Raw genomic sequence first — 24,638 nt, forward strand, 5'->3', positions numbered from 1 at the left:
AGTAGTCGATATAGCTCCTCAAGTGAGCCCGTCAAACAAGTTAGATAGAATCCGACCGAGCGGATCTAACCTGTTTGGAAAAATGCGATCATCATCGCAATGACAGCTATGCTCATGGCAAGAAGTCGATTTATATAAAACTTGAACGTGGCTGTAGCCTCCGAATTTTAATAGAAAAGTTACATTCCTAATTCTGTGGCACGTGGCCTCCAGATTGAATCGGAAAGAAACCGCCGTGGCACTCGAAGAACAGCTATCACTGCGTGTCTTCTTATGGGTAAAACTTGCGTAGGTTCTGTACGTTCCAGGAATTTGGAACGTCTTGGCCCTCGGGGTATTGTAATCAATAAGACCCCAGTCTTGTGATCTGCTTGATGATGAACGGTCCTTCCCACCTCGAATTGAGCTTGTGTAATTCTGACTCATCTTGGATGCGGCGTAGGACCAAATCGCCTATACTGAACGACCATTCTCTGACATTGCGGTTGTGATATCGTTGGATCCCCTGTAGGTATCTTGCTGACTGAACAAGAGTAGTGCAGCGAGCCTCTTCGACAGAGTCAAGTGCCTTGCTTCGTCCGCCTCGCCTTCATTGTACATTTCAACCCTTGGGGATTTCCACATGATGTCAGCCGGTAAGATTGCTTCGGAGCCGTAGACAACAAAGAACGGTGTTTGTCCTGTGGCTTTGGATGGCTGAGTCCTGAGCCCCCAGACGACATGTGGCAACTTGTGTATCCACTTTCCGCCTTTCTTGTTGTTTTCATCATAAAGTCTTTTCTTGAGGCCCTCAATTATCATGCCGTTTGCCCTCTCGACTTGACCATTGGCTCTTGGGTGTACAACGGAGACGTATTTGACTTTGATGCCCACATTTTCACAGAACTCCCAGAACTAGTTAGCCGTGAAATTTGATCCCAGGTCCGTGATGATGGTATTCGGGTAGCCGAAGCGATGCAGGATGTCAGAGATGAAATCAACGACTCTGTCTGGTGTGAGCTTGGTTATCGGCTTGTACTCGATCCACTTGGTAAACTTGTCGATTGCTACCAATACGTGGGTGAAACCACCTGGCGCCGTTGTAAATGGCCCAATCATATCAAGGCTCCAATAGGCAAACGACCATGATGGCGGTATGGTGATAAGATTGTGGGCTGGGATGTGAGATTGCTTGCCAAAGAATTGGCATTTTTGGCATCTCCGCACCAGATCCTCAGCATCTGACACTGCGGTGGGCCACCAAAAACCAGTTCTGTATACTTTCCCAACTAGCGTTTTTGAAGCTGCCTGGTTGCCGCATACGCCCTCATGTATCTCCCGTAGTATGTCATAAATGTCTTCTTCCGTGACGCATTTCATGAGTACACCTGATCATGCGCCACGCCGATAGAGTTTATTATCGACTAGGACAAAACCTTTGCTTCTGCGCATGACATGAGCTGCCGCTGCGCTTTTTGCATCCATCCACGCTGGTAGTCTTTGGTCCCGGATGAAGTCGATGTAAGTTTCTCTCCAGTCCTCCCCGAGCATCATAACCTCCCGATCGGGCTTCTAAAGACTGTTCTGAGGTGAGGACTTGATGGATGGTTGCTTCAGCTCCTGGACGAAAACTCCCGCCGGGACTTGTGCACAGGTGGATCCCAGCTTGGATAGTATATCTGCGTCGATATTGTGTTCCCGTATCACTTGATGAACCTCCAGTCCGAAAAATTTATTTTCCAGCTTGCGCACTTCTTGTACGTAGGCGTCCATTGTCTCCTTGTTGCAGTCCCACTCTTTGTTGACTTGCTGAACGACTAGAAGTGAATCGCCGTATACAAGTAGTCGCTTGATGCCTAGTGATATCACCAAATGTAGCCCGTGAAGCAAGGCTTCATACTCGGCTTCGTTATTGGATACCTCCCAAAGGATCTGGAGGACATACTTCACTTGTTCGCCTTTCGGGGAGATAAATAGGACTCCAGCACCTCCTCCATCGAGCTTAAGAGATACATTGAAATACATGGTCCAGTGCTCTGGCTTGTCGACTGGAGTTGGAATTTGGTTCTCTCCCCACTCGGCCATAAAATCGACTAGAGCTTGAGAATTGATTGTAGTACGTGGCTTGAAGTCGATTGATAGAGCCCCCAGTTCCACTGCGCACTTTGATATATGTCCCGTGGTGTCTGGATTGTGTAGAATATCCGCCAACGGAAAATCCGTAATCACAGTGATCTTGTACTCATCAAAGTAATGGCGTAGCTTTCTTGATGTGATCAATATTGCATATAGAAGTTTCTGGACTGCCGGTATCGTACCTTAGATTCGGAGAGTACCTCGCTGACGAAGTACATGGGCATCTGCACTCCAAACGCATGGCCCTCCTCGCTGCGCTCGATGATGATGATGCTGCTGATGACATGAGTTGTCGCCGCAATATAAAGTAGTAGATCTTCTCCCAGCAGTGGTGCTGTGAGGACCGGGGGTGACTGTAGGTGTTGTTTCAGATCCTGCAGGGCCCGTTCGGCCTCTTCCGTCCACTGGAACTTGTCTTGGCGCTTCAGAAGTTTGAAGAATGGTAGTCCTCTCTCCCCGAGTCGGGAGATGAATCTGTTCAGGGCTGCCATACATCCTATTAGTTTCTGCACATCCTTGATTGTGGCCGGAGCCTCCATGTCAGTGATGGCCGTGATCTTCACAGGATTGGCTTCAATTCCCCGGTTGCTGACAATGAACCCGAGCAATTTCCCTGAAGGTACTCCAAATAGCAGTCCAAGAAACAGAGGAGTACACAACCCACCATCGAGTCGACAACTTGATCAATGCCCGGTAGCCCAAAGTGGTCCTTTGGGCAATGCTTGTTGAGATCGGTGTAGTCAACGCACATTCTCCATTCATTGTTCTTTTTTCTTTACAAGGACGGGATTAGCTACCCACTCTGGATGGATTACTTCTTTAATAAAGCCAGCCGCGAGGAGTTTAGCTATTTCCCTTTTGATTGCCTCTCGTTTGTCTTGAGCAAACCTGCGAAGGCGTTGCTTTTTGGGCACAGCTTGTGCGTGTACATGTAGGCTATACTCGATCAATTCCCTGGGCACCCCTGGCATATCTGCTGGTTTCCATGCGAATATGTCTCGATTAGCCCGAAGGAAACTGACGAGCGCGATTTCCTATTTCTCACCTAAGCCTGCACCAATGACAGCGGTATTAGATGAGTCGCCCTCCTGGAGCTGGATCGTCTTGAGGGCCACGTTGCCGGTCGACTGGATGCTCGACTTGCTTGCCTTCCTCGTTGGGATTTCCAGCCCGGCTTGAGAGAGTTGTTGCGTGGCCGCGAGTACTTCTCCTGAAGCATCTGGCACACGCGTAGTCGAAGCGTACTGGATGGCTTCCTGGTTGCAGTCATACGACTTCTTCAAGTCGCCTCGGAGAGTGAGTACCCCACTTTATCCTGGCATCTTGAGAAGTAAATAAACATAGTGCAGCACTACCATGAATTTGGCTAGTGCCAGCCTGCCCAGTATGGCATGATATGAAGATTCGAAGTTGGCAATTTTAAATTTGATGAACTCGGTACGGTAGTTCTCCCTCGTGCCGAAGGTGACTGAAAGGACCACCGTGCCAAGTGGATGCGCTGTGTTGCTTGGGACAATGCCATAGAAGGGAGACTTGCTTGGGACAAGCATGTCCGTTAAGTCCAAGCCCATCTTTCTCAACGTGCTGGCAAAGATGAGGTTGAGACCGCTTCCGCCGTCGATGAGTACTCTGGTGAGCTTGACCTTTGCCACCACTGGGTCCAGGACGAGGGAGAATTTGCCGGGCTTCGAAAAGCTGATCCATTAATCATCTCGTGAGAACGAGATGGGGACCTCTGACCACTGGAGTGGTCGTGGTACCGCCGGCTCGACGAACATGATTTCTCGGAGTAGCAATTTCTGTTCCCTCCTGGAACTGAACTCTTCATCACCTCCGAAGATGACGTTGATGGTTTTCGAGGCATCTTGGAACTTCGCGTTGTGCGATTTGTCCCCTTGGTCGTCCTCTTCGGGCTCTTTATCTGCTAACTTGTTCTTCTTGTTGTTACTGGGATTTCTAAATGTCCTCCGGAGGTGGTAGCAATCAATTGCCGCATGATTGGCACCTGGATGCCATGGGCATTTCTTCTGCAAGAGTTTTTTGAACTCCTCTTGGGTTGTTGTCTTCCTGCAACAGTTTTTGGTCTGTTCTGCCCAAAGACTCTATAGATGCCTAGGTCGGTGAGGCCATTGTAAAAGTAGTCAATGATGTCCTCTTCCGAGATGTTCGCAATGGTGGCTCGCACATCGAAGAAACAGCGTGTGTATGACCGTAGGAGCTTGTTGCGTTCCTATTTATACTGAGCAAGGTCATGACGAGTACTTGCGCGGGCGATCGCCCCCTGGAAGTTGTCGATGAAGACTTTCTTGAGCCGTTCCCTGGAGTCGATCGAGTTGTTGCTGAGGCTTTCCAGCCATGTGAGCGGCGCAGGGTCCAAAGCCATCAGGAAGTAGACGACCTTGGTGATGTTGGAGCCTCCTGCGACTTCTATGGCAGTAGAATAATATCGTAGCCATTGCTAAGGAGATTGTTTGCTGTCGTACTTGGTGATCCCAATCGGCTTGAAGCCCTCAGGGTACTTGTAACTGCTGAACCGTGCTGTGAATGCTGGAAAGCGATCACTGCAGTCGGTACCCTCTGGATCGGCTATTTCACGCTCTCTGCATCTGGAATCAATTATGGATAGCGCATCACGTCCTTCATTGATTTTCTGACGCAGGTCTTCTTGAGGATTCCGATGGTTGGGATGATTAGGTTGTCGCGGGTTGCCTCCTCGAGGTGGCTGCTGCCTCCCGCCAGTGGCCTGACTTCCGCGAGCGTTGTCGTTATTAGTGCTTCTTTGATGTCGAAGACGGCCGCTTGCCATTTGACTATTATCCTGGCTGCGGCTTTCGCCCATGTGTTCTGCTCCAATGGCTGACGCCGGGTTTTGTTGGTCGAGCTGGATCCATGCTCTCTGTGCGTAGCGAAGTACTTTGTGCAGGTTTGGATCGTTGCTACGTTTGAGTATGGCGGTTACCCTAGCGATATTAGCCACGGGGGTTCTGAAGCCCTGCTCGCTCACGGTGGTGAATTCGGCGTCTAGCTCACGATGCATAGATCGCATGCGCTTGTTGACCTATGGCAGAACCAACCTGAATTATACCGGCTCAAGCACACGAGTCCACTCCAGAGGGCTCCAACGTACTTCAAACGGTATAATCCCTTGGTCTGTCGGGTAGCGTCCCGATAAACCACCGATATAGGATCAAATAAGGTTACCTCACACGAAGGTGAGTCCAGAGATACAGTCACCATCATATTTTACATCACAGGGAAATTATTTGACAAAAGTTTCCATAAGTAGTACAAATTCCACACTTAGCAAACTTATTACAAAGTTTGCAGAAACAGCAAAGGTTCAAACTAGGAGTCATTATTACAAACCAGTTTTAAAGTTCAAGTTCTAGCAGCGGAATTTAAAGTACGATAACTATACACGTCGCCAGTAAGGACGTCATGCTAAGCCATGGCATAACATCACTCGTTATGATCAGGATTGGCCGGGGATGGGTCCCACTCCACGGACCAACCGTCAGGCAAAGCATAAGGCCAAGGCATGGGGTAAGTAGGGTCTTCAGAGACATTACCTGAAACAAAATCATATAGCAAGACTGAGTACTCTAATACTCAGCAAGGCTTACCCGGAAATTTGGGTACACTTAGCCCATAACTAGACCATGAAGGCTTTATAAGGGTTTTGGGTTTTGTTTCAGCTGTAAAGTAACAAAGAGTAGGTCCTTACTTTCTTATTTTAGCTTTCAGATTCTAGTTTTCTTTAACCATTCTAAGTAAGCACCTGTAACTACTCAAGCAAGGTAGAGTCCTTTAAACATACACCAATCTTTCTCATCAACATCATTACTCTTGTTACTCTATGTGGCAAAAGAGTTAAGCAGTCTCAATCTTCGTGAGAAACGGACGATTCTGAATCGAATTTCAACCCTTGCAAGGTCGTTCCGAAGCAACCGTTTGCCTTTCATTCCGGGTTGTGGAACAAAGCCACCACAAGCGACTGCTGGACCATACGCACATCCAATATGCAAGACATACGTCTGTAGCGTGACTACATGACCGTACTCCTGTCTGCTCTGCAGAACGTACTCCCACAGTCGGTGCGTGTAAACATAAAATAAAAGTCGAGTGGTGGGGGACGAGTCCACTTGCCGGGCCGATTGGTTACTAGGCTTACCGCTTACCATATTTCGCGGCATGTGGCTAGTACTTTCAAACGCTTAACTGCCACTACCACACACTGCGACCTTAACCATATTCATCAACACATACGGGGTATCCTTTCTTTCCAAGATGCTACTTATAACCCCGTCCGTCATCCTTATAGTGATTGCAAAATTGTAATCAATCAACTCCTATATCGCGCGAGTGATAGGAAATCACTCAACTTCTACCGGTCCTATTAGCATAGCACTAGTCGGACTCGGTTTCTAATATTCAGTACATTGGTTCCTAGGGAGATGCATCTACGGTTTCCAGAAAACTCCTAAGAACTTAATGCACAAGTATATAAACATATAAAGTTAAATTGCAGTGTAAATAAGATACTGGGTTTATGACCGGGGCTTGCCTTCACTGGCGGGGCTGGGGTCAGAAATGTTAATAATTTCTTCCGAACTCGGGTTCGGGGCTTCGATTGATTCTCCGACGATGTTCCCAGCGTTTTCACAGACTTCTCTTTCGGATTCCGGAAAGATCTGATAATCACCGTCGGCAAGAAACGTCGAGTCTACATGTGATGAAAAAGATGCAATTAAGAAAATGCGTAGATTGTCATTCTACTTCACGACAAAATTACAAGCCAAAGAACATAACATCATATATTAGCAAACAACACAATTGCCCCTTACTGGGCAGTCATTTATCGAGTATTAAATAAATTACTGAGTTACATTAAGTAATAGGGTCATCTATCCCAAACATTTAGCTCACTACAAGAAGTAACATTGTTGACTACTAAACTAATTACACTTAACATTTCTATTTAATTAACTAGCTAATCACCTTGAAAAACCCTAAGTTATTCTTTAATATAGATCTACTAATCAAGTTCTATTTATTTTAGTTATTTTACACCTAATCATAGGTTGAAATTTTGTAGTTATGCTACACTACTTAGGAACAACATCTTAGAATATTTTCATAATTTTCCATGAATACAAGCTAGCATAAATGACATTCAAAAAGGAAGTTATGATAAAAATTTCAAATACAAACATCAACAAAAACACCCTTAATTAAAAATTTAAGCATTTCATCAACATATAACAAAAAGTACTCAAAATCTAAGCAAATGAATAGTAAAGTACTCGAACTTTTTACACAGAGTTATACATAGCGCATACAATCTAAGTTCCTAATTTCAGCTATAACACATGCCTACAACATGAGATACAAATAAAACACTTATTTTCTAGTATTTAATCAACAACAGAAATTATACATATATAGCTCAAGTTTACTACACAAAAGTAGTCGAATTTAACTCAAGGATTCCAACAAAACTGGTTTGGCATTTTTCTGAATTTTCTACAAATTTCTACGAATTTTTGAAGTTCACAGCTTTTGAATTTGGGGGGGCCTCTGGAAATTTACAGGGACACCCTTAACATTTTCGAAATCCTTGCACTTATACCCTTGGCTCATCGGGGAAGAAGGGCAGAGGGGGTGCCGGCCAAATTCCGGCGAGGGGACGGCGAGGGGTTGGAGGAGAAGTGGTCAGCGAGCACTAGGAGGTTAAGACGCACCTGTTAGAGGTCTTGGGAAGGGGAGGGGATGACTGGAGGGGGCTTTCCCACGGTAGCCGAGGCGGCGGCGGAGGGGTGCTCGTCGGTGAGGAGGTTCCCGGCGAGGAGGAGGGCCAAGCTAGGGCTCAACAGCTGCAGGAGGATGTGGGGCAGCTATTGGAGCAGTTGAATTGGGCGGAGGAGGGGTGGAGGCAAGAGCTCGACGGTAACAGAAGCTTACCGGTGGAGGGGAGAACGGCGGCGAGGTAGCTCCAGTGGAGGTCCGGCCTCGGTAAGTGACTGGTGAGCGTCAGTAAGGTACGGGGAAGCTTTCTAGGGAGTTGTGGTGGTGCGGGGAGGATTGGAGCGGGCTGCCCACGGTGGACAGGAGGGCGCCGGAGTTGGAGGGGATGACGGTGGTGGTTCTCGGGGTTCCGGGCAATCCGAAAGCAAGAACAGAAATGGAACGGGAAGGGAGGGAAGTAGTGCTGCTCTTGAACCAGAAGAGATGATGCGAGGGGGCACGCACGGATAATGCCACGGCGACAGCGAGGTGGCGGTGGCAGAGCTGTGGGACGGCGTGGCGCGCGCGCGAGAGGGCCAGGGAGGAGAAGCTAGAGCGGCGCTCGGGTTGGGGGCGACGCGTGGAATAGCTAGGAGCTGGAGGTGGCGCCGGGGAGCGACCGAGGCGCAGCACATGGCCGGGCAAGCGGCGCTGACACCGGCGGCAGGGGTGCAGCGGCGGAGCAGAGAAGTTGCCAAAGGAGGAAGAAGAGAGGAGGAGGTCCGAGGGACTTGGTTGGAATTTGCAAAAACCTCAGGGACTTCACTGTAAACAGAAATTTCCCACTGAACCAGAGCTCTAATGAGGAAATGGTCAAAAAGGAAGTTGTAGAACTTTTCAAAACCTATAACTTTGCTTTAGGGCTCAAGTTCAGAAACCTAAAGTACAAAGTTTTATTTCACCATTTTGCACTCAAATCAAACTTTACATAAGTTTGTCCTAATAAAGTAAGTTTTATGAACTCTTGGGCTTATTTGCAAGCATTTAAGGCTGGTCATGATGACATTCACCTTTTTCACTTTGACCCTTGGTAATTTTTTTGAAAGTTACTTTATACTCCAACTAAATTACATAAAAGGACTTGTATTTTCACAAATTTACACAAATACCCTTATTCTCATAACTTTATTAGATTTTCACACAATTTCTCACACACCAAACATTATTTCTATTGGTTTGATCTATTTGACACCTCGGGTGTCACAACCTTCCCCCCTAAAAGGAATCTCGTCCCGAGATTACAGGAATGAGGTGATAAGAGCATAGATACCTAGGAATTCCTGAGAAAGTCTGGGAAGTTCCTCTGGAGATAGTCTTCAGTTTCCTAGATAGCTTCTTCTTCTGTATGATGATTCCACTGGATTTTAAACATTTTGATCGTTGCTCTTCTAGTACTTCTTTCCTTGGTATCCAAGATTCTGATTGGAAGTTCTTTATAGGAAAGATCAGGCTCGATGTCAATACTTTGTGTATCAACAATTTTGGTAGGAACACAAATACATTTCTTCAGCTGGGATACATGGAAGACATTATGAATGGCTGCTAGCTGAGGAGGAAGTTGAAGTCGATAGGCCATGGGTCCACAAATTTCAAGAATTTCAAAAGGACCAACGTAGTGAGGAGCGAGTTTGCCTTTGATACCAAATCGTTGAACACCTCGAGTAGGAGATACTCGCAGATATACTAAATTACCTACTTCAAACTGTATTGGTTTCCTTCTTTAATATGCGTAGCTCTTTTGTCTTGATTGAGCTGCTTTAAGATTATTTCGAATGATCTTTACCTTTTCTTCTGCTTCATTAACAAGATCAGGTCCAAAAATTTCGCGTTCACCAGTCTGAGACCAATTCAAAGGAGTTCTGCATTGGCGACCATATAAGGCTTCAAAAGGAGCCATTTTGATACTTGACTGATAACTGTTATTATAGGAAAATTCTGCCAAAGCTAAGCATTTGTCCCAATGCTTGTTGTATTGGATTACACAAGCCCGAAGCATATCTTCTAGAATTTGGTTGATCCTTTCTGTCTGTCCATCTGTTTGCGGATGATATGCGGAGCTTCAGATTAACTTGGTTCCAAGAGTTTGTTGAAACTGTTCCCAGAAACGGGCAACAAACTGTGCTCCACGATCAGAGATGATCGTTTTAGGTATCCCATGGAGACGAACGATCTGGTTAGATATATTTCCGCATACTTCCTAGCAGGGTAAGTGGTATGTACTGGAAGAAGATGAACGGTCTTGGTTAACATATCCACAATCACCCAAATAGAATCATGCCTTTGAGAAGTATTGGGTAAACCTACGATAAAGTCCATACTGATATCTTCCCATGTCCAAGAAGGAATAGACAACGGTTGTAGTGTACCAGAAGTCCTTAAATGACTGGCCTTAACTCTCTGGCAAACATCACACTCAGAAACATATTTTGCTATTTCTCTTCTCATGCGAGTCCACCAAAAATTCCGTTTCAAATCTTGGTACATTTTCGTACTGCCCGGGTGCATACCAAATTTAGATAGAAGTGCTTCATCCATTATTTGCTTGCGAAGCTGATGGTTCTTGGGTACAACTATACATTCCTTAAACCATAGAATTCCTTCAGAATCTTCTTGGAAACATTTATACTTCTCTTCTCCTTGGGCTAATTGTTGTTTGATCATTTTAACTCCCTTATCATGTTGTTGTGGCGTCACAATACTATCCTGGAGTATAGGCTTAACTGCTATATGGTTCAGACTACCTTGAGGAACGATTTCCAGATTAAGCTTCCTCATTTCCCAGCAAAGAGTATTGCTAAAAACTTCTACTGATAAACAATGGCAATGTGACTTGCGGCTAAGTGCATCCGCAACCACATTGGCTTTGCCGGGATGGTAGTGCACTTCAAGATCATAATTCTTTATAAGTTCTAACCAACGTCTCTCCCTTATGTTCAAATCTGCTTTTGTAAAGATGTACTTTAAACTCTTATGATCTGTATAAATATTGCACTTAGTACCCATAAGATGGTGTCTCCAAAGTTTAAGTGCATGCATTACGGCTGCAAGCTCAAGGTCATGAGTAGGATAATTCTGCTCATGTGTTCGAAGGGCTCTAGAGGCATATGCAATCACGTGATTATCCTGCATGAATACACATCCAAGTCCGGTGCCTGATGCATCACAATAAACATCAAAAGATTTGGATGTGTCTGGCTGAGCCAAAATTGGAGCAGTGGTAAGATGTGCTCTTAGAGTGTGGAAAGCTTCGTCACAATTCTCATTCCAGGAGAATTTAATTCCCTTTTTCAAAAGTTCTGTCATGGGCTTGGCTATTCAAGAGAAATCTGGAATAAAACGACGGTAATAGCCAGCAAGACCGAGAAAACTGCGGATCTGATGGACCGAAGTAGGGGGTTTCCAATCCATCACTTCTTGAACTTTACTTGGATCGACAGATATACCATCCTTGGAGATGGTATGACCCTTTTGACGGTATCTAGCCAGAATTCGCATTTAGAGAATTTGGCATACAAATGTGATCTCGTAGACGTTGAAGAACAGCATGAAGATGTTTAACATGATCTTCAAGAGTTTTGGAATAGATCAGAATATCGTCGATAAAAACCACGACAAATTTATCCAGTTCCGGCATGAAGACAGAGTTCATGAGATACATGAAATATGCCGGTGCATTGGTAAGACCAAAGGACATAACCAGATATTCATAGAGTCCATATCTGGTGGAGAAGGCGGTTTTCGGAATATCACTTGGTCTAATCTTTATTTGATGATACCCGGAGCGAAGATCAATCTTAGAAAATACCTTGGCTCCGGCTAACTGATCGAACAGAATATCAATACGGGGAAGAGGATACTTATTCTTAATAGTAACCGCATTGAGGGGACGATAATCAACACATAGCCTGAGACTGTTATCCTTTTTCTTAACAAACAAGGCAGGGCATCCCCAAGGTGAAGCACTTGGGCGAATATAACCCTTATCAGGAGTTCTTGAAGCTGAAGTTTTAATTCGGCCAGTTCATTGGGTGGCATACGATAAGGTCTCTTAGAAATGGGGGCCGTGCCAGGTTGTAACTCTATGACAAACTCAACATCTCTATCTGGAGGCATTCCGGGTAACTCGTCTGGAAAAACATCTAGGTACTCACATACAACAGGAATATCCTTTACCTTGATTCCTGCTGTAGCATACACACAAGAACTGCTATATTCCTGTGATGGAAGATGAAGGAGGGTATGTCCATATTCTGGGGAATTTATTTCCACCTCTCGAGAAAAGATATCTAAAGATACTCGATGTCTGGTCATCCAATTCATGCCTAGGAGAATATCCATCCCTTCTAGATTTAATGCAATTAAGGCTGTTCTTATTAAAGTACTACCCATCTGGATCGGTACATCTCTACAGATTTGATTTGATGCAATTTTACCTCCTGGGGTTGTTATCATATAGGTTCCACTTGTGGGGTAGAAATCCAATTCTATTTTGGTCCTAAACCTTGTACTGATAAAACTATGGGTTGCACCAGAATCAAAAAGTATAATAGCAGGGTGATGGTGTAGAGTGAATGTACCCGTCATTACTGGTGCACCTTCCGGGAGTTCCGATAGAGTGGTGAAATTCACCCTTCCTTGACGGACTTGCATAACTTGCTTCCTGCCTTTATTCCTAGAGTTGGAGTTGAAGTTGGAGGTCTGTCCAGGGAATGTCCTCTTAGGTTGGGGGCAGTCTTTAACAAAATGTGCCGGACTACCGTAGTTGAAACATTGATTGATGTTATTCCCTTGATTAAACTACGGAGGGTTCGGCCTTGGACCAACTGGTTGTTGCTGCTGCTGCGGTTGAGGTACTGATGGCCTGTTGAATCGGGGCTACTGAGGAGGCCTAGCTACCCACCTGCCTGTTGGGATATTTCTAGGTGGAGCTCGGGAAGCCGGGTTTTGAACTAACCGATACCTCGAAGGTTGTGCATTCGAGGGTCCAGTAGACACTTTCTGCCTCTTCTCAGCATGATGTGCTGAGATATAGTCCTCTTGGGTAATGGCCATATTGACCAATTCGTTGAAATTGTCGGACCTGACCAGATTTAAGCGCTCTTTCAGCTTGGTGTTTAGTCCGCGACGGAATCGATCTCTTTTCTTGGTGAACGTATCAGCATGATAGCCCGCATACTGTCACAAGTGATTGAAAGCTTGTGCGTATTGGAGTACAGTGCGGTTCCCTTGAGTTAGTGCCAAAAATTCATTGAGCTTCCGCTCAATGAGTCCTTCCGGGATATGGTGCGCCCTAAAGGCGGCCTTAAATTCTTCCCAATTGACGACATGTCCATCCGGTTGCATGACATGGTAGTTGTCCCACCAAAGGCGAGCATTTCCACGGAGCTGTTGGGCTGCGAAGAGAGTTTTGTTTGCTTCGGAGCACAGGACCAGGAGTAATGCAAACTTGGACTCGATTGTACGGAGCCATGCATCCGCATCTAGGGGTTCTTCAGTCTTATGAAAGAGTGGGGGTTGTGTACTGAAAAAATCCTGATAACCAGCCGAGGGATATTCTTCACGTCCATGTTGAGGAGAACGGAACTAATGTTGCTGGGCCTGCACCAGCATGTTCAGGAGTTCGGTCTAACGGGCCATTACTTCCGCTAGATTTGGTGGTGGCGGAGGTGGTTGTTGTGAACCACTAGCCTGATCCGGTCTGAATCCTTGCAGGGTTCCGCGCGTAGCGCCAACCATCTGAAATATAGAAGTTGTCCATTAGCATTCACCAATACTTACTTCTATTTGTAGAAATCATATCATACCAACATTATAACATCCAGGTAGTTAGAAACCTAGATACTAAGTTTGGATATCTTATATGTATGCTTGCTTTGATGTAGGTGAGTTGTACAGGATAGCTAGGGGTATATTTGTAATTTATGATTTATAAAAGTACTTGAGTGTAATTGGGTAAAAGTACTATTAAGTGTCAAATCTAAATGACCATAGAGAAGAAAAGTACAAAAGTTAAGTTAAAACCTAAGAAAAATAGACTTTATATGAAACTAAGGACCTATATGTAATTAACACAAAAATATAAGGGTTTACATGTGAAATGATTGAAATATAAAAGTAAAATTCAGAATTGTTTAAGGATTAATGTGTAAAAATACAAGTAATCATGACAGTCCAGAAAAATTGTAAACATGCCCAAAATTTGATCAAATTTAGGTGGGCAAAGACAAAGATAATATAAATTCCATCTTGTTTCAAAATGCAATATAAAAATCTGTAAACTTTGAGTTTCTGAACCTAAGCCTTAAAACAATGTTGTAGAGTTTGAAAAACTCTACAACTTTCATATTGAGCATTTTCTCATTTGATCTTTGTAGCAGTGAGAAATCTTAGTTTACCGAGAGGTCCCTAAACTTTTTGGAAATCACAAGCAAGTCCACCGGACCTCTCCCCTCTCTTCTTCCTCCTCGCGCACGTGGGACCCTGCTCTGCTCGCCTGCCGCCGGCAGCGCTGCACCTCTGGCCGCCTCCTGCTGAGATCTTTTCCACGCGTCGCCCTCTTCCTCTCCCGGTCAAGTTCCTCTTCCCTAGTGGCCTCTCGCGCGCGCGCCACGACTTCACCGAACGTCCGCCAGCCGCCACCTCCTCGTTGCCATGGACAGCCCACCGCGAAGCCTTAACTCTCGGTCTCTCGTGCGCAACAGCATTTCCTTCACTTCTACATTCAGTTCTTTCAGTTCCAGTAACCAATTTCGAGCACTCGACCCACATTCCACCGCCGCCGTCGTCCCTTGCTCCGGCTGCGCACGGCATTCCCGTGGGCAGCCATCACCAGACCTCCTCCGTCCCAACCCATCCTCGTGCAAGCTTTTCCGTTGCTTGCTTGTGCTCGACGACCCTCTGTTGCCTTCCAATTGCGGCCGGAACTTCGTCTTCGACGAGCGCCACCGCCGCCGCCTTCGGCCTCACCGTGGACAGCACAATCCGAGCCTTTCCGTGCCACCACAACTCCCTAGCCAGTACCACATCATCATCCCAGAGCTCTACGGTCACTCCGTGGCAACTCTAGGGCTCTACATCGCCCTCCCGAAGCTCGCCGGTATTCATCCCCGCCGCCGCCGCCACTGTCTTTGCCGATTACTCCCCATCCGACACGTATGCTTCCAATTGGTGGCACCTACACCTTCCCCATGACGTACTGGTTCTCGTGCACAGGTCCCCTGCCAACGTTGACCGCTGGAGCCTCACCGCCGACGGTGACCTCTCCGCCGCCACCTCGGGTCCTCGTCGAGATCCATCTTGCAGACCACCCCAGCCCTCGACAAGTGGTGCAACAGAACCGCCGTAAGCCCCTGAGCCCTCTCCTCCCCTTGGACCTCGCCGCCGGTGACCTGTCTCGCCGGAACACGGCCGTCCTTCCCTTGCTCTGCATCTGCCTTCAGCTTAAGGATCTCGTGTTAGAAGACTTGAAAGTCCAGGGGGCTATTTGCACACCCTTAGACTCAAACAAATAGTACCCGAAGGACCCCCTTATGTAATTATGCTGTCAACTTTGAAATTCTATATCAATTCAGGGAAAAATCATAAAAATGTAAACAAAATTTTGTTGGAATCCTTAGTTAAAGATCTACAACTTTACTTAAGAGATAAACTTCAGTTTCTGTATGTTTTGTACTTTAATTTAAATGTTAAGTTTAGTTACTTATGGGCTTAGGAAATGTATAGAAATTGATTGAAAAATGATAAAAATGTGAAATCGATTGGGTTAATTTTCCTTTAACATGTAGAATTTAAGGAAAATAATTATCCTATCATTTAAGTGATATTTCTTAGTATATGAGTTTAGTTTTAATTAATGCATAAGTTAATCATGTATAATTAATATCATAAATTTAAATGCTCTAAAATCATGAAAGTATTTGCTGATGTTGTTCTATAATTGTGTAGTCTTTTTGCTAAATTTACAACCCAAGGTTAGGTAGGAAACAACTAAAACAATTGAACATGTTATTATAAGTACATAATTTAATATCAATATGGAATTTACATAAATAAATAGTACAAGCAATAGATGAAATGATTTAATTTAATTATTGGGCATCACCCCAACCTGTTGCTCCATGCCACTAATTAGAAAATTTAACATAGTTAACCCTGCTATTTAATGTATCTAGAAAATATAATTAATACTCGATAAATGACTGCCCAATACAGGGTAGTTAGGTTGTTTGTTGAAATGTAATGTTCTTTTGTTTGGATTGCAACTTTTTTGTGAAATAACATAAAAGTATATGCATTCCATAACTTGTAACTCTGCATCTCATATAGACTCGACCGCTCTTGCCGACGGGGACTACGAGCTGGTTCTGGAACAAGGAGTGGAATCCGCTGAAGATCCCGGGAACGTCGTCGAAGGTTTAACTGAAACTCCGAACCAACGTTCGGATAACTTTGACTCTACCGCTCCCAATCCTACGCAAGAAGGCAAGCCCCGGACATAACCCATTATTTTCTTACACTGCCATTTATATTTATTTATACATTGCTATGCATTAAGTTTTTAAGAATTGTTTGGAACCCTAGTTGCATAAGATCTTAGGAAACCAATGTTTTGTACCCTAGTCCCTACCGTTTAGCTGCTCTGCTAAATAGGACCGGTAAAAGTCGAGTGATTTCCTGTCACTCGCGCGATATAGGAGTTGTAATGTTTACATTCCTGTTATCACTATAAGGATGACGGACGGGAGTTTTATGAGGTATCATGGTTGAGATGATACCCCGTCTGTGTTGTGGAACTTGATAAGGTCGCAGTGTGTGGTAGCGGTGGCTAAGCGTTTGAAAGTACTAGCCACATGCCGTGAAATATGGTAAGCGGTAAGCCTAGTCACCAATCGGCCCGACGAGTGGACATACCCCCCACCACATGTATTTGGTTCTTTTGGTTACTTGGTTCGACGTGTAGGAATACGTGTTGCTGGGCAACCAGGAGTACGGGTTTTGTAGTCGCGCTACAGACGTACGTCCTGCACTTTGGAAGTGCGTATGGTCCTACAGTCGCTTGTGGTGGCTCTGATCCACGAGTCGGAATGAGAGGTAAACGGTTGCTTAGGAACGACCCTTTGGTGTTCCAAGCGTTTGTGTTAGGTTTACCCTTGCAAGGTTTTGAAATTCGATTCAGGAATCATCCGTTTCTCGCGGAGATTGAGAATGCTTAATCCCTTTGCCACATAGAGTAACAAGAGCAATTTTGTGATTATCAAAGATGATGTTTGATTAAAGATTCTACCATGTTTGAGTAGTTTTAGGTGCTTACCTAGAATGGTTAATCAACTAGAATCTGAAAGCTAAAAGTTGAAAATAAGGATCTACTCTTTGTTGCTTTTCAGCTGAAAATTTTACCCAAAACCTGAAAAGCCTACATAAGTCTAGGTATATGGCTAAGTATACCATGAGCAGGTAAGTCTTGCTGAGTATTAGTATACTCAGTCTTGCTTTTGTTGATTTACTTCAGGAAATCTCCCTGATGAGCCAGCTTTCATTACACCGTGGCCCTACCCCCTGCCAGATGGTTGGTCCGTGGAGTGGGATCCGTCCCCGGCCAACACAGATTCCGCCGAGTGATATCATGCTAGGGCTAGCATGATATCTGTAATAACGACATGTACAATGTTCGTGTTTTCAAACTCCGCTGCTGTGACTTAAAATTTAAACCGTTTTGTAATAATGTCCCTCGTTGGACACTAATGTTACTTTTATATCCCTATGTAATGTATCTGCCTGTGATGTAAAGTGTAATGGCATTTATATCTCTGGACTCGCCTTCGTGCGAGGTACCTTGTTGGATCCTGCTTTCAGTGGTTTATCGGGACGTTACCCGACAGGCCAAGGGATTATACCGTTTGAAGCACGAGGTAGCCCTCAAGAGAGGACTCGCGTACTTGAGCCGGTGTAATTCAGGTTGGTTCTGCCACAAATATAGCTTTATTTGAACAACGCAAGGTAATAAATCCAAGTCACAAGTGTTAACTTAACCATCCAAACAGCAACTCAGATTTACATAACCAACTGAAACTTGTCCCATAATACATTACCTGGTTCCAAACCAAACCATACATAGGTTTGCCACATATTCTACAACAAGTGGCTCGCAAGTCATCTAACTACTCACTCCATTACCACACTAACTACATCTAGGATGCCATCAACTCAAACGAAACTAAAAGTCATCAAAGTTGCCCACAGATGACTGACTACCGGAAGAGGAATGATGAGGACTAAGCACAGGATCTCCATGCTCAGAGTCGATCTCAGAAACTCCTTCGACCTCTTCAGGATCTTCTTCTTCTTCTTCACTCTCAAAATCATCTACAACAGGCTGAACTGGTTGCTCATGAAGCATGTTGATATGGTCAATGGCTTGGCCAAGGTTAAGGTTGAGCTCATGAACTTGCTCTTGAAGAAAGTCAATGACAGTGTCACGCTGGGTAATGAGAGTATCACTCTCAACAATTTTCTCTTCTCGATGCTGAATGGTTTCTTTCCGCTGAGTAATAGCCTCTTCCCTAGCAGTGACAGTAGCTTGAAGTTCCTCAATCTGTGTATTCTGCCGGCCAACTTGATTACGATAACTTTGGGCTATGTTGGTCAAGCGATAAATACCGTGCTGCTAAAGTGTCTGGTAACGATACTGTGCATTCATAAATCTGACTGAGGTGCGTAAAGTCTCTCCAGCTAGAGTTCCCAGTAAGTGGTCATAGTATGTCAATCTGAAAGTCCATTCTGGGTCACGAGAATCCATGGCAGGAAATAAACCGATAGGGTATCCTGCAACTTCCTCAGGATGCTGATCGCAAAAGATGTGAATAGCTTCTATAGCTGCTGCTTCAAAAGTATCGGCAAGGCGATGACCAATCACATTTACTTCAATCGGCTGCCACAGAGATAAGGTAGGATGTGGAGAAACAGTCATTTTCACCCTACAACGGGGAACACCTTCTTCTTCATACTCTACTCCATCATAAGGTGGAGGCTCGGTGTAGCCAAACACCTGGAGAGATTCCCACAAAAGATGAGGAAAACCCTCCCAATGCAAAGCATTGGTATGAGCGTGTCCTGCGGAACCCCAAAAGAACCTTGGAAGCTCGGCCATCTGAAACAAGAATTCAAATGGTGAGATTACAAGTTTTCACCACACACCTTGAGAAGACTGCGGATACAAATGTGGGTTAGATTGATAGATTGATTTGGACAACAGCTATCCTTAGAGGGTAAAAGAAACAACATAACCTACCCTGATAATAGCAAATTCTGAAGATCAAAAGATTGTTCTAGATCTTGAGAAAGAAATGATAAGGTAGAAACATTAACCTGAAAACTACCCAATTACCCTTTTCAAACTATACTGGTTACTAACATACCCTCTAGATATCATTGAAGCAACAAGCCATGCCATTCATACAATCAAATCAAGGAATATGCATGCACGTGTTACACGTCCTCACAATTCAAAATAAACGCCAAATATGTTTTGGACTTACGTGATTAGTTTTGGTGGCACAATATAATCGTCTCTCCCTATAATAACTAGTCGGATATCCTTATTCGTCTTAACCTATTTAACCGAGGTTAGCATACCTGCAGAAACACCACAATATATGTGAACCTTTCATGCCAGCACTCATGAAAGCGTCCTCAATCATTACTGTTTACTATAGAAACAACATCTGTACAATTACCGCCGTACAGACGACGTTAACATACGTTATCGAAACAACGTATTCACAGGATACCGCAAAATGCGGGGGCATTGCTGTTCATACCCTGCTACTGACCCTATACTCCCAATATTATCAACCTAAGTTGATATATTAGCAGCATCTCAAGTAGGCCACTGCTTGAGAAATAGCGTTCGGTTCGCATCACCGACGGGAAGGCTAACTCCCCAGTTAGCTGAGGATCCTTACCTTCTTACCTTACCATCGAAGATGTCATTACAGAATGTAAAATTGATTGTGCATAAATTTAAGGTTTAACAGAAAGTAGTGCTGGAAGTCAGAGTTATATACATATACTATAGCCACCTATACTTCCCATATTAACATTACCCTAAGGTTTTACGTACTAAGCACCATCCTTAACGAATCCAACGCGGCTTTGCCAAACATTTTGTTAGTCAAACTTTTATACTGAAGGCATTTTTAAGGTAAAATGTATCTCCAGAGTAACCTTATAGCTCTGATACCAGCTGTGGCAGAACCAACCTAAATTATACCGGCTCAAGCACGCGAGTCCACTCCAGAGGGCTCCAACGTACTTCAAACGGTATAATCCCTTGGTCTGTCGGGTAGCGTCCCGATAAACCACCGATACAGGATCAAATAAGGTTACCTCACACGAAGGTGAGTCCAGAGATACAGTCACCATCATATTTTACATCACAGAAAAATTATTTTACAAAAGTTTCCACAAGTAGTACAAAATTCCACACTTAGCATAGTTATTACAAAGTTTGCAGAAACAGCAAAGGTTCAAACTAGGAGTCATTATTACAAACCAATTTTAAAGTTCAAGTTCTAGCAGCGGAATTTAAAGTACGATAACTATACACGTCGCCAGTAAGGACGTCATGCTAAGCCATGGCATAACATCACTCGTTATGATCAGGATTGGCCGGGGACGGGTCCCACTCCACGGACCAACCGTCAGGCAAAGCATAAGGCCAAGGCATGGGGTAAGTAGGGTCTTCAGAGACATTACCTGAAACAAAATCATATAGCAAGACTGAGTACTCTAATACCCAGCAAGGCTTACCCGAAAATTTGGGTACACTTAGCCCATAACTAGATCATGAAGGCTTTATAAGGGTTTTGGGTTTTGTTTCAGCTGTAAAGCAACAAAGAATAGGTCCTTACTTTCTTATTTTAGCTTTCAGATTCTAGTTTTCTTTAACCATTCTAAGTAAGCACCTGTAACTACTCAAGCAAAGTAGAGTCCTTTAAACATACACCAATCTTTCTCATCAACATCATTACTCTTGTTACTCTATGTGGCAAAAGAGTTAAGCAGTCTCAATCTTCATGAGAAACGGACGATTCTAAATCGAATTTCAACCCTTGCAAGGTAAACCTAACTCACATGCTTGGAACACCAACAGGTCGTTCCGAAGCAACCGTTTGCCTTTCATTCCGGGTTGTGGAATAAAGCCACCATAAGCAACTGCTGGACCATACGCACATCCAATGTGCAGGACATACGTCTGTAGCGCGACTACATGACCGTACTCCTATTTGCTCTGCAGAACGTACTCCCACAGTCGGTGCGTGTAAACATAAAATAAAAGTCGAGTGGTGGGGGACGAGTCCACTTGCCGGGCCGATTGGTTACTAGGCTTACCGCTTACCATATTTCGTGGCATGTGGCTAGTACTTTCAAACGCTTAACTGCCACTACCACACACTGCGACCTTAACCAAATTCATCAACACAGATGGGGTATCCTTTCTTTCCAAGATGCTACTTATAACCCCGTCCGTCATCCTTATAGTGATTGCAAAATTGTAATCAATCAACTCCTATATCGCGCAAGTGACAGAAAATCACTCGACTTCTACCGGTCCTATTAGCATAGCACTAGTCGGACTCAGTTTCTAATATTCAGTACATTGGTTCCTAGGGAGATGCATCTACGGTTTCCAGAAAACTCCTAAGAACTTAATGCACAAGTATATAAACATATAAAGTTAAATCGCAGTGTAAATAAGATACTGGGTTTATGACCGGGGCTTGCCTTCACTGGCGGGGCTGGGGTCAGAAATGTTAATAAATTCTTCCGAACTCGGGTTCGGGGCTTCGATTGATTCTCCGACGATGTTCCCAGCGTTTTCAGAGACTTCTCTTTCGGATTCCGGAAAGATCTAATAATCACCGTCGACAAGAAACGTCGAGTCTACATGTGATGAAAAAGATGCAATTAAGAAAATGCGTAGATTGTCATTCTACTTCACGACAAAATTACAAGCCAAAGAACATAACATCATATATTAGCAAACAACACAATTGCCCCTTACTGGGCAGTCATTTATCGAGTATTAAATAAATTATTGAGTTACATTAAGTAACAGGGTCATCTATCCCAAACATTTAGCTCACTACAAGAAGTAACATGGTTGACTACTAAACTAATTATACTTAACATTTCTATTTAATTAACTAGCTAATCACCTTGAAAAACCCTAAGTTATTCTTTAATATAGATCTACTAATCAAGTTCTATTTATTTTAGTTATTTTACACCTAATGATAGGTTGAAATTTTGTAGTTATGCTACACTACTTAGGAACAACATCTTAGAATATTTTCATAATTTTCCATGAATAGAAGCTAGCATAAATGACTCATTTTTGCAATTAACCCAAAATTTCATAACTTGAAATATGACCTACTATTAATCCTAATATTTTTACCATGGAGTACACATTCAAAAAGGAAGTTATGATAAAAATTTCAAATACAAACATCAACAGAAACACCCTTAATTAAAAATTTAAGCATTTCATCAACATAGAACAAAAAGTACTCGAAATCTAAGCAAATAAATAGTAAAGTACTCGAACTTTTTACACAGAGCTATACATAGTACATACAATCTAAGTTCCAAATTTCAGCTATAACACATGCCTACAACATGAAATACAAATAAAACACTTATTTTCTAGTATTTAATCTACAACATAAATTATACATATCTAGCTCAAGTTTACTACACAAAAGTAGTCGAATTTAATTCAAGGATTCCAACAAAACTGGTTTGGCATTTTTTTGAGTTTTCTACAAATTTCTATGAATTTTTGAAGTTCACAGCTTTTGAATTGGGGGGCTCTGGAAATTTACAGGGACACCCTTAACATTTTTGAAATCCTTGCACTTATACCCTTGGCTCGTTGGGGAAGAAGGGCAGAGGGGGTGCTGGCCAAATTCCGGCGAGGGGACGGCGAGGGGTTGGAGGAGAAGTGGTCAGCGAGCACTAGGAGGTCAAGGCGCACCTGTTAGAGGTCTTGGGAAGGGGAGGGGATGACCGGAGGGGGCTTTCCCACGGTGGCCGAGGCGGCGGCGGAGGGGTGCTCGTCGGCGAGGAGGTTCCCGGTGAGGAGGAGGGCCAAGCTTGGGCTCAACAGCTGCAGGAGGATGTGGGGCAGCTATTGGAGCAGTTGAATTGGGCGGAGGAGGGATGGAGGCAAGAGCTCGACGGTAACAGAAGCTTACCGGCGGAGGGGAGAACGGCGGCGAGGTAGCTCCAGTGGAGGTCCGGCCTCGGTAAGTGATTGGTGAGCGTCAGTAAGGTACGGGGAAGCTTTCTAGGGAGTTGTGGTGGTGCGGGGAGGATTGGAGCGGGCTGCCCACGGTGGACAGGAGGGCGCCGGAGTTGGAGGGGATGGTGGTGGTGGTGCTCGGGGTTCCGGGCAATCCGAAAGCAAGAACAGAAATGGAACGGGAAGGGAGGGAAGCAGTGCTGCTCTTGAACCAGAAAAGATGATGCGAGGGGGCACGCACGGACAATGCCACGGCGACGGTGAGGTGGCGGCGGCAGAGCTGCGGGACGGCATGGCGCGCGCGCGAGAGAGCCAGGGAGGAGAAGCTAGAGCAGCGCTCGGGTTGGGGGCGACGCGTGGAATAGCTAGGAGCTGGAGGTGGCGCCGGGGAGCGACCGAGGCGTAGCACATGGCCGGGGAAGCGGTGCTGACACCGGCGGCAGGGGTGCAGCGGCGGAGCAGAGGAGTTGCCAGAGGAGGAAGAAGAGAGGAGGAGGTCCGAGGGACTTGGTTGGAATTTGCAAAAACCTCAGGGACTTCACTGTAAACAGAAATTTCCCACTGAACCAGAGCTCTAATGAGGAAATGGTCAAAAAGGAAGTTGTAGAACTTTTCAAAACCTATAACTTTGCTTTAGGGCTCAAGTTCAGAAACCTAAAGTACAAAGTTTTATTTCACCATTTTGCACTCAAATCAAACTTTACATAAGTTTGTCCTAATAAAGTAATTTTTATGAACTCTTGGGCTTATTTGCAAGCATTTAAGGCTGGTCATGATGACATTCACCTTTTTAACTTTGACCCTTGGTAATTTTTTTGAAAGTTACTTTATACTCCAACTAAATTACATAAAAGGACTTGTATTTTCACAAATTTACACAAATACCCTTATTCTCATAACTTTATTAGATTTTCACACAATTTCTCACACACCAAACATTATTTCTATTGGTTTGATCTATTTGACACCTCGGGTTTCACATGACCCTCCTTCGCCGGGCTGCGCGAGCTCTATTCTTGGCCCTTCGTGCCTCACGCTCGGTGTTATTTTTGTCGCCGGTGTTGGCTGTGGCCTCGTCTTCGGATATCATGTCGAGTGCTTCGTTGGGTGAGATGCCGTCATCCTCGCCCTCTTCTGCCATCGACACTTAGCGTGATATGAGTTCGCCGGAGCTCGCTTCGACTAGCTCGGTCGATTCTTCTACCATGGTGGCTAATGGCTTGCCCTCCTGAAAAGGCAAGGGCTCGAGGTGTGCCACGAGTCGGTCTTCATCTTCGAGTAGATCGGAGAGTTTCATGCCTCTCCAATGCACGAAATGGCCTTCTGGAGTAGAGGTGATCATTAGACCATTGTCACCAAGGCAACCCGTAGCCCCCTGACGTGCGGTGGCTTCGGGTTTTCCGATTTGGAGTAAAACGTCTAAGTCCTTTTCCAA

This window comes from Panicum hallii, chromosome 9 (assembly GCF_002211085.1).
Source record: "Panicum hallii strain FIL2 chromosome 9, PHallii_v3.1, whole genome shotgun sequence".
NCBI classification, from domain to species: Eukaryota; Viridiplantae; Streptophyta; class Magnoliopsida; order Poales; family Poaceae; genus Panicum; species Panicum hallii.